A 13,262-nucleotide genomic window follows, 5' to 3' on the forward strand; every position below is an offset into this window, starting at 1 on the left:
TACTGGCACAACATTTCACTCCAGAGAGAAGAAATACAGCTCCACCCACCAGAACACCAACACAAGCTTCCTTGTCAGGAAACCTTGACAAGCCACCTGTACAAACCCAAACACAGTGAGGAAACGCCACAATAAAGAGAACTCCACAAACTGCCAGAATACAGAAAGGACACCCCAAACTCAGCAATTTAAACAAGATGAAGAGACAGAGGAATACCCAGCAGATAAAGGAACAGCATAAATGCCCACCAAACCAAACAAAAGAGGAAGAGATAGGGAATCTACCTGATAAAGAATTCCAAATAATGATAGTGAAATTGATCCAAAATCTTGAAATCAAACTGGAATCACAGATAAATAGCCTGGAGACAAGGATTGAGAAGATGCAAGAAAGGTTTAACAAGGACCTAGAAGAAATAAAAAAGAGTCAATATATAATGAATAATGCAATAAATGAAATTAAAAACACTCTGGAGGCAACAAATAGAATAACAGAGGCAGAAGATAGGATTAGTGAATTAGAAGATAAAATGGCAGAAATAAATGAATCAGAGAGGATAAAAGAAAAACGAATTAAAAGAAATGAGGACAATCTCAGAGACCTCCAGGACAATATTAAACGATACAACATTCGAATCATAGGGGTTCCAGAAGAAGAAGACAAAAAGAAAGACTGTGAGAAAATACTTGAGGAGATAATAGTTGAAAACTTCCCTAAAATGGGGAAGGAAATAATCACCCAAGTGCAAGAAACCCAGAGAGTCCCAAACAGGATAAACCCAAGGCGAAACACCCCAAGACACATATTAATCAAATTAACAAAGATCAAACACAAAGAACAAATATTAAAAGCAGCAAGAAAAAACAACAAATAACACACAAGGCAATTCCCATAAGGATAACAGCTGATCTTTCAATAGAAACTCTTCAATCCAGGAGGGAATGGCAAGACATACTTAAAAAGATGAAAGAAAATAACCTACTCCCAGATTATTGTACCCAGCAAGGATCTCATTCAAATATGAAGGAGAAATCAAAAGCTTTTCAGACAAGCAAAAGCTGAGAGAATTCAGCACCACCAAACCAGCTCTCCAACAAATACTAAAGGATATTCTCTAGACAGGAAACACAAAAACGGTGTATAAATTCAAACCCAAAACAATAAAGTAAATGGCAACGGGATCATACTTATCAGTAATTACCTTAAACGTAAATGGGTTGAATGTCCCAACCAAAAGACAAAGACTGGCTGAATGGATACAAAAACAAGACCCCTACATATGTTGTCTACAAGAGACCCACCTCAAAACAGGGGACACATACAGACTGAAAGTGAAGGGCTGGAAAAAGATTTTCCATGCAAATAGGAACCAAAAGAAAGCAGGAGTAGCAATACTCATATTAGATAAAATAGACTTTAAAACAAAGGCTGTGAAAAGAGACAAAGATGGTCACTACATAATGATCAAAGGATCAATCCAAGAAGAAGATATAACAATTATAAATATATATGCACCCAACACGGGAGCACTACAATATGTAAGACAAATGCTAACAAGTATGAAAGGTGAAATTAACAATAACACAATAATAGTGGGAGACTTTAATACCCCACTCACACCTATGAATAGATCAACTAAACAGAAAATTAACAAGGAAACACAAACTTTAAATGATAGAATAGACCAGTTAGACCTAACTGATATTTATAGGGCATTTCATCCCAAAACAATGAATTTCACCTTTTTCTCAAGCGCACATGGAACCTTCTCCAGGATAGATCACATCCTGGGCCATAAATCTAGTCTTAGTAAATTCAAAAAAATAGAAATCATTCCAAGCATCTTTTCTGACCACAATGCAGTAAGATTAGATCTCAATTACAGGAGAAAAACCCAATGTTCATCGCAGCACTGTTTATAATAGCCAGGACATGGAAGCAACCTAGATGTCCATCAGCAGATGAATGGATAAGAAAGCAGTGGTACATATACACAATGGAGTATTACTCAGCCATTAAAAAGAATACATTTGAATCAGTTCTAATGAGGTGGATGAAACTGGAGCCTATTATACAGAGTGAAGTAAGCCAGAAGGAAAAACACCAATATAGTATACTAATGCATATATATGGAATTTAGAAAGATGGTAACAATAACCCTGTGTACGAGACAGCAAAAGAGACAGTGATGTATAGAACAGTCTTATGGACTCTGAGGGAGAGGGAGAGGGTGGGAAGATTTGGGAGAATGGCATTGAAACATGTAAAATATCATGTAAGAAACGAGTTGCCAGTCCGGGTTCGATGCACGATACTGGATGCTTGGGGCTAGTGCACTGGGACGACCCAGAGGGATGGTATGGGGAGGGAGGAGGGAGGAGGGTTCAAGATGGGGAACACATGTATACCTGTGGCAGATTCATTTTGATATTTGGCAAAACTAATACAATTATGTAAAGTTTAAAAATAAAATAAAATTTAAAAAAAAAAAGAAAAAAAAAAAAGAACAAAAGTAAAAAAAAAAAAAAAAAAAATTCCAACATATGGAGGCTGAACAACACGCTGCTGAATAACCAACAAATCACAGAAGAAATCAAAAAAGAAATCAAAATTTGCATAGAAATGAATGAAAATGAAAACACAACAACCCAAAACCTGTGGGACACTGTAAAAGCAGTTCTCAGGGGAAAGTTCATAGCAATACAGGCATACCTCAAGAAACAAGAAAAAAGTCAAATAAATAACCTAACTCTACACCTAAAGCAACTAGAAAAGGAAGAAATGAAGAACCCCAGGGTTAGTAGAAGGAAAGAAATCTTAAAAATTGAGCAGAAATAAATGCAAAAGAAACAAAAGAGACCATAGCAAAAATCAACAAAAAGCCAAAAGCTGGTTCTTTGAAAGGATACATAAAATTGACAAACCATTAGCCAGACTCATCAAGAAACAAAGGGAGAAAAATCAAATCCATAATATTAGAAATGAAAATGGAGAGATCACAACAGACAACACAGAAATATAAAGGATCATAAGAGACTACTATCAACAATTATATGCCAATAAAATGGACAACGTGGAAGAAATGGACAAATTCTTAGAAAAGTACAACTTAATAGAAAATCTTAACAGACCCATCACAAGCACGGAAATTGAAACTGTAATCAAAAATCTTCCAGCAAACAAAAGCCCAGGTTCAGACGGCTTCACAGCTGAATTCTACCAAAAATTTAGAGAAGAGCTAACACCTATCCTACTCAAACTCATCCAGAAAATTGCAGAGGAAGGTAAACTTCCAAACTCATTCTATGAGGCCACCATCACCCTAATACCAAAACCTGACAAAGATCCCACGAAAAAAGAAAACTACAGGCCAATATCACTGATGAACATAGATGCAAAAATCCTTCACAAAATTCTAGCAATCAGAATCCAACAACACATTAAAAAGATCATACACCATGACCAAGTGGGTTTTATCCCAGGGATGCAAGGATTCTTCAATATCCGCAAATCAATGTAATACACCACATTAACAAATAGAAAAATAAAAACCACATGATTATCTCAATAGATGCAGAGAAAGCCTTTGACAAAATTCAACACCCATTTATGATAAAAACTCTCCAGAAAGCAGGAACAGAAGGAACATACCTCAACATAATAAAAGCTATATATGACAAACCCACAGCAAACATTATCCTCAATGGTGAAAAATTGAAAGCATTTCCTCTGAAGTCAGGAACAAGACAAGGGTGCCCACTTTCACCATTACTATTCAACATAGTTTTGTTAGTTTTGGCCACAGCAATCAGAGCAGAAAAAGAAATAAAAGGAATCCAAATTGGAAAAGAAGAAGTAAAACTCTTACTATTTGCAGATGACATGATCCCCTACATAGAAAACCCTAAAGACTCCACCAGAAAATTACTAGAACTAATCAATGACTATAGTAAAGTTTCAGGATATAAAATCAACACACAGAAATCCCTTGCATTCCTATATACCAATAATGAGAAAACAGAAAGAGAAATTAAGGAAACAATTCCATTCACCATTGCAATGGAAAGAATAAAATATTTAGAAATATATCTACGTAAAGAAACTAAAGACCTATATATATAAAACTATAAAACGCTGGTGAAAGAAATCAAAGAGGACACTAATAGATGGAGAAATATACCATGTTCATGGATTGGAAGAATCAATATAGTGAAAATGAGTATACTATCCAAGCAGTTTATAGATTCAGTGCAATCCCTATCAAGCTACCAATGGTATTCTTCACAGAGCTAGAACAAATAATTTCACAATTTGTATGGAAATACAAAAAACCTCGAATAGCCAAAGCGATCCTGAGAAAGAAGAATGGAACTGGAGGAATCAACCTACCTGACTTCAGGCTCTACTACAAAGCCACAGTTATCAAGACAGTATGGTACTGGCACAAAGACAGAAATATAGATCAATGGAACAAAATAGAAAGCCCAGAGATAAATCCATGCACATATGGACACCTTATCTTTGACAAAGGAGGCAAGAATATACAATGGATTAAAGACAATCTCTTTAACAACTGGTGCTGGGAAATCTGGTCCACCACTTGTAAAAGAATGAAACTAGAACACTTTCCAACACTATACCCAAAAATAAACTCAAAATGGATTAAAGATCTAAACGTAAGACCAGGAACTATAAAACTCCTAGAGGAGAACATAGGCAAAACACTCTCTGAAATACATCACAGCAGGATCCTCTATGACCCACCTCCCAGAATAATGGAAATAAAAGCAAAAATAAACAAATGGGACCTAATTAAAATTAAAAGCTTCTGCACATCAAAGGAAACTCTTAGCAGGGTGAAAAGGCAGCCTTCAGAATGGGTGAAAATAATAGCAAATGAGGCAACTGACAAACAACTAATCTCAAAAATATACAAGCAACTCCTACAGCTCAACTCCAGAAAAATAAATGACCCAATCAAAAAATGGGCCAAAGAACTAAATAGACATTTCTCCAAAGAAGACATACAGATGGCTAACAAACACATGAAAAGATGCTCAACATCACTCATTATCAGAGAAATGCAAATCAAAACCACTATGAGGTACCATTTCACGCCAGCCAGAATGGCTGCGATCCAAAAGTCTACAAGCAATAAATGCTGGAGAGGGTGTGGAGAAAAGGGAACCCTCTTACACTGTTGGTGGGAATGCAAACTAGTACAGCCACTATGGAGAACAGTGTGGAGATTCCTTAAAAAACTGGAAATAGAACTGCCTTATGATCCAGCAATCCCACTGCTGGGCATACACACTGAGGAAAGCAGAAGGGAAAGAGACACGTGTACCCCAATGTTCATCGCAGCACTGTTTATAATAGCCAGGACATGGAAGCAACCTAGATGTCCATCAGCAGATGAATGGATAAGAAAGCAGTGGTACATATACACAATGGAGTATTACTCAGCCATTAAAAAGAATACATTTGAATCAGTTCTAATGAGGTGGATGAAACTGGAGCCTATTATACAAAGTGAAGTAAGCCAGAAAGAAAAACACCAACACAGTATACTAACGCATATACATGGAATTTAGAAAGATGATAACAATAACCCTGTATACGAGACAGCAAAAGAGACACTGATGTATAGTACAGTCTTATGGACTCTGTTGGAGAGGGAGAGGGTGGGAAGATGTGGGTGAATCGCATTGAAACATGTATAATATCATGTATGAAACGAGTTGCCAGTCCAGGTTCGATGCACGATACTGGATGCTTGGGGCTGGTGCACTGGGATGACCCAGAGGGATGGTATGGGGAGGGAGGAGGGAGGAGGGTTCAGGATGGGGAACACATGTAAAGCTGTGGCGGATTCATTTCGATATTTGGCAAAACTAATACAATACTGTAAAGTTTAAAAATAAAATAAAATTAAAAAAACAACAAACAAACAAACACAAATAGTATCCCTAAAAGAAACCTAGAAATACTGTTTATTTATAGCATTGTTTTATGACATCAGAATTGCATTCTATGCATATGTATAAATAACAGAAGTTGGATCATTAAGTTTATAATGGGATTCCAGCCAAAACTGTTACTCTAATTCTTTTTCAAGATCAACAAATACATACTGGTTTGGCAGAAAAAAACTGAATGTACTTTGTGGCCTATTCAATGTTTTATTCTTTTGGGCTTTATAATATGGCTAAACATGACACTCTTAAATATTCTTTTGTCATTGGGAATTTTTAGTTGTATTCCATTCTTTCACTGTTGTATTCCATTAGTTGTATTCCATTCTTTCACAAGCATTGTTTATTTCCAGAATTTACTTTAATGTTGTCTTTGTGGTTTGACTGCAATGTCTAAGTATATGGATATTTTAAAAGTATTTAAAGTGAATGCACTTCACTTATTCATTTTAACTTTTTGCTTTATTTTAATCTTTCTACTGTAGGTCTTTGTTGGTTATCTATTTTAAATATAGTGGTGTGTACATGTCAATCCCATCTGTCCATTGACTGATGAATGGATAAAGGTGAAGTGGAATATACATTCAATGGAATATTACCCAGCCTTTCAAAAGAATGAAATAATGCCATTTGCAGCAAAATGGATGGATCTGGAGATTATCATACTGAGTGAAATAAGTCAGCAAGACAAATATTACATAATGTCTCATACAGCCTATAAAAAGATGCGAATGAACTTTTTTACAAAACAGAAAGAAACTCACAGACTTAGAGAATGAATTTATGGTATTCAGAGGGGGGAAGTAAGGGGGAGGAATAGATGGGGAGCTTGGGATTGTCATTTTAACTTTTTATTGTAGAAAATGTCAAACATTCAGAGAAGTAGAGTTGGTAGTGTAATAGACCCTTATGTACCTGTCATCCAGCTTTGATATCAATGCTTTGCGAATATTGTGCCTATATCTACCATTCCTTTTTTTTCCTGGAAAATTTTAAAGAAAATTTTAGACATTGTGTATATATTGTGCAGGCAGATTCTTTACTACTGCACCACCTAGGGAGCCCATATTGTGCTGTATAAATGATGTAATCTTGTATTCCCAGGGCAAATGTTTATTATGCTTTCAAATTTATGAAGACATTTTTATCCACCACGCCATGGTGATATGCCCCACAATTATCAAGGTAGTACAAAAACACAAATTAATAGAACATTCTGAAAAATAAGGCATTAAAAGGGGAAAAAGTGCATAGGGCCAGTTTCTATTCTCTTACTTATGATGATGATACTGGTGTTACTGATGGGGAGAGAACTGAAGATGGTAATTTGTAAGGTGACTCTGATGACAAAAAGATGATATTGACTAAAGCTGATGGTGATGATCTTCATTATTAAACTAGTGATAGAAATGGCAATAGTGATCAAAATGTTGGTAATGACAGGAATAGATCATGTCTCAATAGTATTATCTTTACAAGGCAACTTAAAGAGCAGCTCATCCAATCAACTCTTAAGAATATTATATATATATATATATATATATATATATATAATATACTTAATTATATATTATAATGTAATGTATATTATACTCCTTTGACATATTACTGATATAATGTTTTGAGATAATGATATAGATAGTAAATAATATATATACCTATAGCTGGAATACATATACAAGCTTGCACCTAGAGTGGGACCTAGAAGCTACTTCTCCAAATTTCTATGTAGTGTTATATCCAATGTACCATATCATGCTCTGTGACATGTGAAAGCCTTGGTGTTAACTGCTCACTTTATCAGTGTGGTGGTGAAGAGTGTGATTTTTTTTCCCCCCCAAAACACTTGTTTCTGGAATTATTCCTAATGCCATGAACTCTCTATGCCCAAATCCTTTTCAGGGATCTCTTCACATCCTTATTTCTTAGACTATAAATGAAAGGATTGAGAATGGGGGTTACCAGGGCATACATGACAGCAGCACCCAGCTCCCCAGAGGCATGAGAAGCTGACGGGGACTTCAAGTAGGCGGCAAAGATCAGCTGTAGAAGAGGATGACCATGGAGAGGTGGGAGCTGCATGTGGCCAGGGCTTTCTTTTTGCCATGTGCTGATGGGCTCCAAGCTACAGCAAGGAAAATATGGGCATAGGAGCTTATGATGCAGAGGAGAGGGCTGATTCCTAAGAGTCCTGTCAGAACCATTGTCAGGTCCTCATTGAGGTGGGTATCAGAGCAGGCAAGTCTAAAGAGTGGTCTGAAATCACAGAAAAAGTGGGGAATTTCTTGATTACTATAGAATGAGAGCTGGGATAGCAACAGGGCATGGACAAGAGAGATAGAGTGGGGCACTCCCCATGACCCACCCAGTAGCAGTGCACATCTGCAAGGAGTCATTAGGAGTGCATAGTGCAGGGGATGGCAGATGGCAGCGTAACAGTCAATAGCCATGGCAGTCAAAAGCAGGTTGTCCATATCAGCAAAAACTGTGAAGAAGTATAACTGGGCCAGGCACTCAGAGAAGGAGATCAGTCCATTACTGGTCCACAAAGTCTCCAGCATTTTATGGGCTGTGGTGGTAGTGAAGCAGAGGTCAACCAGGGAGAGCTGGCTGAGGAAGAAGTACATGAGGGTGTGGAGGTGGATGTCAGCGCCAATAGCCAGCAGCAGTAGCGAGTTTCCTAAGAGACTCAGCAAGTAGAGGGCCAGGAAGAGACCAAAGAGGAGCTGTGGTTTGTCTGGGTCACTGGACAGTCCTGAGAGGACAAAGTCAGGGTTCTTACTGCAGTTCATTTCAGGTCTTGATGGGTTACAAGAATCAGCATGAAGAGGATTCACTACAGTTAGCTACCGAAGTGTATTGTAGCTAACCTCGATGGTTCTTTTTTCAGTTTGTTTCCTTATACCACAAATATGAGGAATGAAGAAAAGAAACTCAATCAGCAATGAAAGGGACAGAATTCGCACTTTCTGAAGATGATCTAAGTGAGGAGGCACAAAGATGAGGGAATGAAGGGAACACTGGGAGCTTCCTGGAGGTTTTTTAAGGGTGAAAGAGCTCTCTTAGTCTTCATATTATTGGATGGCATAGGTACTTGTTTATGAATCACTTTTTATTACAAGAACATGAGCCTACTAAGGCAAAGACTGCATCTCAGTACTTAGCTTAGTGCTTGGCACATCATAGGAGCTTGGTGAACGCTCTTACCCATCTACACAGTCACTACTCTAGTTTAAGTTATTGTTAATGGGAGTCCTGCTAACTTCTGAGCTGCTTGAATAGTCCCACTCTTGCCTCATTCAATATATTCTCCACGCTGCCACCAGAGTGATATTTTCAAAAAAGAAACTCTGATCATGTCTGTTATTTGCTTAAAAACAGATGTCCAGAGAAGCATTGGGCTTGTGAAGGAACAAAAATCCCCACCCTATCTAACAAAGCTCAATCTGTCTTGACCTCGTGATGTCTCAGCAGCTTCATCTTACACTACAGTCCCCTCATTCTCTGCTTGCTAGCCACTCTGGCTGCCTTGCATTTCTTCCTGTGCACTATTTCCCTTTGCTTCATTCTGAGTCAACTCCTGTTCATCCTTTCACAGCCTCAGATCAATTAGTGACTTTCTTAGGAAAGTTTTCCCTTGCCTCTTTGATTAAGTCAAACCTACTTTTCATATGCTACCACATGTAGCACCTTCATAGAATTGCTATAGGTGTCATATGGACAATGTTGTTCATGTTAATTTTGTTAAAATATTTATTTAAGTTATTTAGTTAGTGTTGGACTCCCTCACGGGGCCATAAAGTGCATTAAGGCAAATACTGTGTCTGGTTTTATTCTCCTTTGTGTCCCCAGTGTCGACATCCATAAAGCAGTGCTTGTCACAAGATGAATAACAAAGTAATTAATTGATAGTGAGGACAGGAGAGGATCATATGCTTTCTTCCGCAAGTGCTGAAATGTTCTTCCTTCCATGTCAACATTTTATGAATAAAAGTTTTTTCCTCCAAATATTCTCCTAATAAGACTGGAATCACTGATTCATCTTTTATTTCAACCCTAAAATCTATATTAGTAGTATAACACTTTTTTTTTAACTAAAAAATTATCCTCATTTTTGTCTTTTTCTCAATTTTTTCACAGTTACCATCTTTGTACTTTCAACAACTCACTCCCAGTTACTTCCTCAGCAGCTTTACTGGCTTTATTGATTCCAAAAAACGTACAGCTTTATGGTTTTGGCCTGACGCTCCCTTGCTCAAATATCTCAAATATCTTATTTTCTAACGCATCACTTCCCAGGTGGTACTAATTGTAAAGAACCCACCTGTCAATGCAGGAGACATAAGAGATGCTGGTTCCATCGCTGGGTTGGAAAGATCCCCTGGACAAGGAAATGGCAACCTACTCTGGTATTCTTGCCTGGGAAATTCCATGGATGGAGGAGCCTGGAAGGCTATAGTCCATGGAGTCACAAAAAGTAGGACAAGACTGAGCAACTGAGCGTGCACACAAAATGCATCACTTCTACCTATCAGTCTCTGGTTATTGAGAACTTCTATCTTTGTACCCACTTACCAATAAACATGATTTTCTACTTTTTATCACTATTTAGTCTCCTTGAGCTGATCATGTCACAACTCCATGAATATTCTCACTTATGCTTTCACACACTGATATATATACAGGATAATCTAGTACTTAATTGAATATTATCTTAAGATGTTTTCTAATGTTTACGACATACAGATTTTCTTGTATCAATTATATTATAAATACACTGAGAGTAGAATCATATATATATTTTTAATTTCTTTAAACCAACAGTCAAGAAGTTGAGCGCATGTTCTCTCTGACCATACCTCTCACATTTTTACATCCTTTACCAGGTTGAATCTTCCTGATACTTTTGCTTGAATAACATTTCTGCTTTTATATCCACCTCCTGATAATTCACCTGAGAAATAATCATTCGCATTGGATCTCAGATAGACCAGGAGTGGTTGAAAACTGAGGTTATCAGAATCATATTTCAGCATTGAAAATATATGAGGTCCTAACTATCTAAAATTGTGAAGTCCTAACAGTCTAAAATCTCAGCCTCAGATGGACAATACCCTAATATCCTACTGTTTCCCCTCAGCCTTCCTCAGCTACTCTTCCACTTTCCCACTCTTTATGACAGATCCTTCAAAAAGCTACTTGTCTCCATCACGCATTGTCCATTACTCTCCAGATTTGTTATTTTACCTTCCATGCTTTTTATAAACCGTCTTTAGTCAAGCTGTTCACCTGAAATTATCACAAACATTGTTAATTGGCTATACCCTAAAACAAAATGAAAAGTTAACAAGTTATCTGTTTATAGATATTTGAGGTCTGAAACTAGAAATAAAAGAAGAGGTCCAAAAATGAATAATAAGAAAGAGGAGGAGTCAGACATGGAGACTAAGGAGCCATCAGTGAGATCACTACATACCTAGGAGACTGTGAGGATGTCCAGCAAAAAAAAAAAAAAAAAAAGAAAGCCAGCACAAAACAGTATTTAAAGTAAGAGCAGTCAGCTGGGATAAGTCTTGTTGAGACATCAAGTAACTTAAGGACTGAAAATTGAATTTTGACATCAATGAGAGTGATTTCAATGGTATCTTAAGAGCAATAGCCTGACTTAAGAGGGTCATTAATGTACATGTATCCGTTCTTCCCCAAACTCCTCTCCCATCTAGGCTGCCACATAACACTGAGCAGAGTTCTATGTGCTATACAGTAGGTCCTTGTCAATTATCCATTTTAAATACAGCAGTGTATACACGTCCATCCCAAACTCTTTAACTATCCCTCCCCTCCAGCAACTGTGTTTGTTCTCTAAGTTTGTGAGTCTATTTCTGTCATAACTAGATAACTTTTAAATTATATCTTCCAATCCATCTTCTTTTCTAAACTCTAGAGTTGTATATTTAACTTCCTATTAGATATGTCCTTATGAATGTCTGTCAAACGTTTTACTGTCTAAGACATTTCCTACAGCTCAACTGATTTACATATGGATTTAGAAACAGATACAGATGTAGACTTCAAGCACAGAACTTTCATTCACTATGTTCCGCTCTGAAGTCTGAGCCTGTTACTCTATTTGTCAAATGCTACCTTCCACACTTACCTACTGGCGTTCATAATCTTCAACCCATGAGTTGATCTATGTATTCTATCATTTGATATATGTCTTCTACCCAGTGCTCTTATTAAGCAAGTGGGATAGTCCAGAGATCCCAGAATCCTTTGCCTACATTGGTGAGGTGATGTTCATAGCTAGCAAAGATGTAGCTCAGGAGCTGAGTATTAACAATATTCATGTCTCTTGGGATTGGAAAGGGTAGGTTAGAATTAGGAATCTTTCTTGTCCTTGGAGACTATTCCCAGAGTTACTCATTAATGGCAAATCTTGAGGAATTTTCCATAGAAAAAGTTGGGTATAAATGCTGCCGAGGAATAAAGTCAATAATTAACAGAGGTCTGTTATTAAGAATAACTTGGAAGTAAAATCAGAAAGATTATCTAAAACTCACAGTTTCTCTCTGGTTACTGCTCTGCTTCCTTAAGTCAGATTATTTTGAAGAGGTGAACATATGACCATAACATTTCATAACCCTTAAGATTTATATATATATGCATATATATATATTTTGAGCAATCTTTTTTCTGTCTTTTGTATAAATAGATTGAGAGAGTGAAATATTAAGACTGTGCATATGTCATCTACCTTTGGATATCTGACAAGCATCTCAATTTTAATTCTACCTAAATGAGAACATCCCGACCTCTTAACTTATGGCATCTAGTCCCATCACTTAATGGGAAATAGATGGATAAACAGTGGAAACAGTGGCAGACTTTATTTTTGGGGGCTCCAAAATCACTGCAGATGGTGACTGCAGCCATGAAATTAAAAGACGCTTACTCCTTGGAAGGAAAGTTATGACCAACCTAGATAGCATATTCAAAAGCAGAGACATTACTTTGCCAACAAAGGTCTGTCTAGTCAAGGCTTTGCTTATTCCAGTAGTCATGTATGGATGTGAGAGTTGGACTGTGAAGAAAGCTGAGCACCAAAGAATTGATGCTTTTGAACTGTGGTGTTGGAGAAGACTCTTGAGAGTCCTTTGGGCTGCAAGGGGCTCCAACCAGTCCAATCTGAAGATCAGCCCCTGGATTTCTTTGGAAGGAATGATGCTAAAGCTGAAACTCCAGTACTTTGGCCACCTCATGGGAAGAGTTGACTCATTGGAAAA

General features: G+C 37.2%; 1 pseudogene; it reads right to left on the reverse strand.

Annotated features, from left to right (window-relative positions):
* Positions 1-7,840: 7,840 nt before the first annotated feature.
* LOC147347209 (olfactory receptor 1N1-like) lies at positions 7,841-8,768 on the reverse strand (annotated as a pseudogene).
* Between the last annotated feature and the right edge of the window lie 4,494 nt (positions 8,769-13,262).

The sequence above is a fragment of the Bos grunniens genome, chromosome 23, assembly GCF_055505025.1.
Source record: "Bos grunniens cultivar Pamir isolate PY7600 chromosome 23, Bosgru_T2T1.0, whole genome shotgun sequence".
NCBI lineage: Eukaryota > Metazoa > Chordata > Mammalia > Artiodactyla > Bovidae > Bos > Bos grunniens.